The following is a 6,774-nucleotide window of genomic DNA, read 5'->3' as shown; positions in this document are numbered from 1 at the left end:
AGCTTATAGTCTGGATCCATGGATTTGCTAAAGATTTCTGTATCATTGTGAGATAGCAGCACAGTGTCACTGTAACCATGACAACAAGTGAATACTACGTCAGCTGCCTGCTGACAATCACATGATTGCAATCCTACAACAAATCAACCACTGTGGACGTATCAGGACTTATGGTATGTGTCCAGAGGATCTGTTTTTCTTGCTTGTAAAAACACCGCATCTGAAAATTTCACCGCTAGGTGGGCGTGCACTAACAGGCCACTAGGTCGTCGCATGACAGCACTTTCAGCTTCAGTCTGGAAGATGAGTCGGACCAACATGGCGGCTCGGTCGCAAACTTTCTCTTTTATTATGAAAACAGGTCAGTGAAAAGTATTTCTGAAAACATTTGAGGCAAAAAACAACCTGTGCATTTGCTGAACTGTCCTCATTTTAGCTCAACAATGGCTAGTTTAGACGTTTGATGTAAGTTTTGTGATGCGTTGGACCTCTGCACGCCACACTGAATTTGCATAAAGCAGGCTTGATGTCTACTTTATGCAAATGGACTTCAGACAATTCTGGGGAGACGCACCGGACCACAGCTCGAAATGCACCACAATGGAACCTGCATTCAGTGTGGTGTGTTTCACATAGACAATGAATGGGATGTGTGACATTGACAGATCCAGTGGACACGTACCTTTATCCATCGGAAATGGCACAAGGAACCATTGATTAAATTTTGGGAGTGTTTCTGAGTCCCATCAATTCCCACCGCCCGCTACATATGATTGTGATGTGATATGTGATTCGGTATCCGTACATATGTACACATGCATAACACACACCTGTGCTCAGGACAAGGTCATTTTGTTTGAGGGTACATCTATATTAAATGGCCACATTCTATGTTGCCATGATTTCTGATCATCAATAACTGATAAACAAATGCTGCATTTCTGACAATGCCATATGGGGGAATGAGCAGGTTTGGTGGAGTACTGCGCTCTCTGAGTGCTTTTCTAGTTTTTTAAATGTTTCTTAAAACCAGAAGGTTGGCATTTTGAATAAAAATTGTTTTTTGGCATGTCTGTTATTTGCATTTTTTTTTCTACAAAATTAAACAATTGAATGAATATCCTCCAAGAATGATGATTCCATCATTTTTCACCACGGTTTATAGAAGCACTGTTCATAAATGTGTGTCTGTTGTCCATGAAGCTCAGGATGAGATGCAGGATCATGCAGCTCCTGCTCAGTGAACTCAACACTGACTACAGATGTTCTGTTTAGTGTCAAACCAAAGTCTTCCAAGCAGTCCACCTATGTAATAGAGACACAAAAAACATAGAATGCTTTGTGAAACCAGCTCTTCCTCAAAAATATGAGAAAACAGAATCGAAGTCACCAAATCCCCCAAGATCATACCATCACATGACTGTGATCCTACTAATTGACCGCTGTGGACTTATCAGGACTTATCTTTCTGAAATGATACAAGGAACAATTGATTAAATTGTGGCGATGTATCGGAGTCCCATTAAGTCTCACTGCATCAGCTAGAGTTAAATAAGTTGTTGCAGCTAAAACATATTCATCACTGCTGTAATTATCTAATGGAAGAATCTTGCCTACTTGTATAGTTTAATCCAGGTGGCGACAAGCACCTGGACCAGCAGTGTCCATGCATTTTGCAATAACGCATGATGACAGTAAATAAAAACCAGAGCATTAAACGTGTAATGAAAGAGTTCAACATTAGAAAACACCATAAACTGCATCCTCCAGCAAATCACAATGATTTAATTAACACCTTTCTCCAGCACCGTAATTAGAAACTTAACTTCTAACCTTCTTGTAGCTGCAGGTTAACTGGTTAATTGAGTCATCCACGTAGTGAACTGGTGCTGGGAAAATCTCTGCAGGATAAAGTAGGTAAAGCTACTGGTTGCATGGATTAGTTACAGCCACGTGTTCCTAATAAACTGATTAGTTGCCTCACTCTTCACCTGCTGAGGTGTTTATTTCTCAGCTTCCTCTGTGAGTGATTTCTGAGTCATTTTCCCACCTTCTTCCTCAGCACATGATGGAAAGATCTGACCTATTTTTTGTCCTGTACGAATGTGAACGGAGAGTTACAGAACCTTCCAGGGCAGAAAGCTTTAGAGCAGTTCTGGCATCGGTACAGCGTAGCTTCACGGCTGTCTGGAGCGCCGTCAGCTCTCCACAGGTCTGAGGAAATCACACAGAGAGCCACACTCCACCCATTTCTGCTGTCAGTACATCTTTAAAAAGGTAGAGCACGGTGCTGTGATGAGGGCCGCAGGGCAGACGAGATTAAAGAGTCTCACACAAAGAAAGAAAGAAGAAAGAAGAAAGAGCCGGTGGATCTTCACACTAGCTTTAAGCTTCATTTCTGGGATTTCTGGGGTCTGGAGCTGAGTGAGAATTTGCCCAGCAATGGCTGAAATATTTCTGATCAGACGGTAAACGTGGGAAGGAGCAGAAAGCAACAATCACGTGCTTTTAATTGTGTTCTGCTACATGTGAACAAATGAGCTGCAGGCGACGCAGGGAGGGAGCCTGTTAAATAAAATATGGCCTGATGACGTGAATTGATCACAGAGAAATGTGGGACAGAGGAAGGTGATTCTTCAAGAGTAGCTGCTGGAGCTGTGAAAGACCCCCACAGGGCCAATGGCTGCCTGCTTTCCACTACTTAACACAGCATCATCATTGGTCCTTGTCACACAAACTTGATTACATGTAATCTTGTGGTGCTTTGATGCGGCCGTTATTGTGTTGTGTCTGGGTTGTTGTTTGCAGCTGGATTTAATATCACACGCTGTACATGTGGGTGAGGGTATTTTTGATGTGTGACTGTAATGTAGTGTTATTCCTCCAAACTAAACCAGGGCAGGTGATGGCGCTTCTGTACCTGACCTCGTTATTTCCTGTGGTGATGTATGAGGGTGAGGTCAGCGGTGGGTCTGTGCAGGTCATTGCTGTGTGTGTGTGTGTGTGTGTGTGTGTGCGCGTGTGTGTGTGTCTTATTAACCCATTACATCATCATTACACACATTGTCTGGGGGCTTCACACTCTGAGTTGAACAGCTGCATGAAAACATGCAGAAACGTGCAAAACCAAACACGTGTTGTTGCTGCAAACTCCACAGAAAAGTCTTTTGGACGCACGTTGACGTTTACGATGAGAAGCTGAGCAGAACAAAGCCGATCTGTACGTGACTGTGATCCACATCTGAGCTTTTACTGCACTCACTTTATTATATGTGTCTCATTTAAAAATCGTCAAAAATAAACCATTTAGAGCACCCAGATTGGGTGAAAAACAGAAAATTCGGCCTTTCTTGGCACAACCAAAAAGCCTTGAGTGACTGAGCTCCAGCTAACAGTCACTCGACAACAATTCAGGGAGTTTTAAGCTGAACTCAGTCGAACTGCAGACAATGTTTACACAAAGTATTCAAATAAAAAATGTAATCAACAAAATGTCTACATTTTTTCCCCAGTATTGATAAAAAAAAAATTGGACATTTGGAAAATTGCTGTACATGTTGATTTCAGGTTTTTCTTTTTATATTTTTAAGAAATAATTAGAGAAGCTTTTACATTTTTTTATTTTAATTTACAGATAGTATCTAGTAAAATCTGTATTTATTCTTGAAATACATTTGATCATGAACATCTTTTTTAAAAATTGTATTTAAATCAGTAAAAAACATAATTATTTAATAGAAAGTTGTTATTGAGAGAAAAATTTATATATTTTATGCTGTTGTGTTACAGATTTTCCTGTTTTGATTAATTACAGCTAATATCCAGTAAAAACACAGAAAAATCTATTTTTTTAAATTAAATTTTCTGAGCAATGAACTGTTTTTTAATGATGCTGCTGATGTGAAAAAATTATACAGATTTATATTATATTATCATTTATAATATATAGTAAATTTTAATTGGCATCTTTCCTGCGAAAAAAACATTAATTCTATATTATATTATATTAGATTATTTTACAATCTTTTATGCTATTATGCTACAGATTTTCCAGTTTTGTTAAATTACAGATAATATCTAGTAAATTTTCAGAAAAAATACTAATTTGCATGTTTCCTGTAAAAAGAAGAACACAAAATATAAAACTGTAAAAGACAACAAAAATCCTTATTTTTCCATATTCTTGCCATGTTATTTACAATACTAATATACCAAAGAGTTCCACAGTGGAATTATTTAATGTTTAATATTTGTTTTGTGTTAGATTTTGTTCTCATGATGCTCTGACCACTGATGTGTCCACAACAAAAAGTTCCACAATTAGTCTTTTAACTTTGCTGCAGCTTTGGCATATAAATCTATATTATATTGTATTGTATTGTATTGCATTATATTATATTATATTATATTATATTATATTATATTATATTATATTATATTATATTATATTATATTATATTATATTATATTATATTATATTATATTATATTATTTTAAATATTATATTATATTATATTATATTATATTATATTATATTATATTATATTATATTATATTATATTATATTATATTATATTATATTATATTATATTATATTATATTATATTATATTATTTTAAATATTATATTATATTACATTATCTTATGTCATTTTACATTATATTGTACTATTTTACATATTTTTATGCTGTTATGCTACAGATTTTCCAGTTTTGTTAAATTGCAGATAATATCTAGTAAATTCTCAGAAAAAAAAAACAAATTTGCATGTTTCCTGTTAAAAATCTGCTTGTACATCAAATTCTGTGACATTTCAGAGAGACAGACGATGGACGTGCAGCAAAAAACAGAGAAATAAATGATTAAAAACCTGAGGGGGAAAGCCTCCAAACGTGCAGAGAGTGGCGGGGATTTCGTCTGTGGCCTGTTAAATCCATCAGAAAGTTGTCGAGCATCGGGTGGCATTAATTATAGATGTCTTCTGTGGTGCCTGAGGTGTTTGCTCAGTGCTCCTGTAAAATTGGATCTTGAGAGGAAGGGGTCCTCGAGGTCACACGTGAGCGCTGGGACGCTCTTTCTTCCTGCCGCCCTCCAATTTAGAGCCGGGGCTGCAGGAATAATGAGAGGAGAAGAAGAAACGAGGGAGAGGGCGATGAATAAAACATAACGGATGGATGGTTGTGGGAGCTTTTCACTACTACACCTGCATGCATGCAACACGTGCACGCTGACACTGTATGCTACACGTGTTTGCATGTCGTGCACGTGTAAAATTTGTTCATACATGTGCTTGTATACATGTATGTGTGCAGAATAGCTTTGACTGTAATCACCAGGGAAATCAGCAGAGTGAAGGCCATTTACACTGCAGAGCTGCGTGTCTCAGCAGGTCTGGTGGGGGGGTTCTGTCTGGACCCTGGTGCTGGTCGGTCCGGTCCAGACAGAACCCCCCCCACCAGACCTGCTGGTCTCAGCAGCCTGTTGTGTTATTAGATTGACATTACATTTAGCAGCTGCAGCTGAGACTAAAGCCCCACGGCCTCGTCTGTGACTGAAGCCAGTGAGATGAGGAGAGACCGGAGCCTCGGTGGTCCAGTTCCATCAACAGAGTGTCTGATTATCATCATCCAGAATCTCTAACCACAAAGTTTGACTTTAGATATGCAACAAGTCTAAACACAAGCTCACAATTGAGCAACACAGTTGTTGTTGCTGTTGTTGTTGTTGCTGCTGTTGTTGCTGTTGTTGTTGTTGCTGCTGGTTTTGTTGCTGCTGTTGTTGCTGTTGTTGTTGTTGCTGCTGGTTTTGTTGCTGCTGTTGTTGCTGTTGTTGTTGTTGCTGCTGGTTTTGTTGCTGTTGTTGTTGCTGCTGTGTTTAATTATCATCATCCAGAACCTCTAACCACAAAGTTTGACATTAAATATACGACGACTCTAAATCTGGGTTCATAATTCCTCCTGAATGAACAAAAGTTCCACAAGTCATCTGATTTTATCTTCGCTGCGACTTTGACATGATTCTGGTTTTCTTTGTGCACAGAAACATCTCACCTGTTTGTTTCTTTCCGTCCTCGTTGGTTTTCTGTCGTCGTCTTCAGCTGATCTGTGCAGAGCCCCAATCTCATACTGTCTGGACTGATGTGGGTTTGTTCTCCTTCTCCTATTGATCACAGCTGATTGCATCCAATTTGGTTTGATCAAGTGGGTTCACATTAGAGGAGTTCCTCATTCAGATCACACTGCTGCAGTAAAGCAGTTAAAGCTTTCTGTTTCTGTGTAATTCTGTGAGTTTTCTGTGTATTTATGTGAGTTTTCTGTCTATTTCTGTGTGATTTCTGTGTATTTATGTGTATTTCTGTGTTTTTCTGTGTTTTTATGGGTGTTTCTGTGTATTTCTGTGTGTTTTCTGAATGTATTTTCTATGTATTTTGTGTATTTCTGTGTATTTTCTGTATGTTTCTGCATGCGTTAAACTGATACTGCAGTGGTTCTTTGTTTGTTCAGCAGCCTCAGTGTGATATATATCAGTGAATGTCAATATTGTGATTGCAAAATAAAATTGGCTATGATTAATCGCCACCAAACACAGTCTTGAAGATATACACCATGTATCAGATTCATTTTAGCTTCATATTTCATGTTCTTTTTACCTTTGATATTTTATTTTGTAACGTGTAATAATTGTAAGATGTAGAAAAACATGTAGATAGATGATTATTATTTAAACATATTATTTTACTATGTGTTAGGTGGATGAACCGTGAAGAAAAAGAAT

The sequence above is a fragment of the Amphiprion ocellaris genome, chromosome 19, assembly GCF_022539595.1.
Source record: "Amphiprion ocellaris isolate individual 3 ecotype Okinawa chromosome 19, ASM2253959v1, whole genome shotgun sequence".
NCBI classification, from domain to species: Eukaryota; Metazoa; Chordata; class Actinopteri; family Pomacentridae; genus Amphiprion; species Amphiprion ocellaris.
This window is presented reverse-complemented; position numbering follows the sequence as displayed.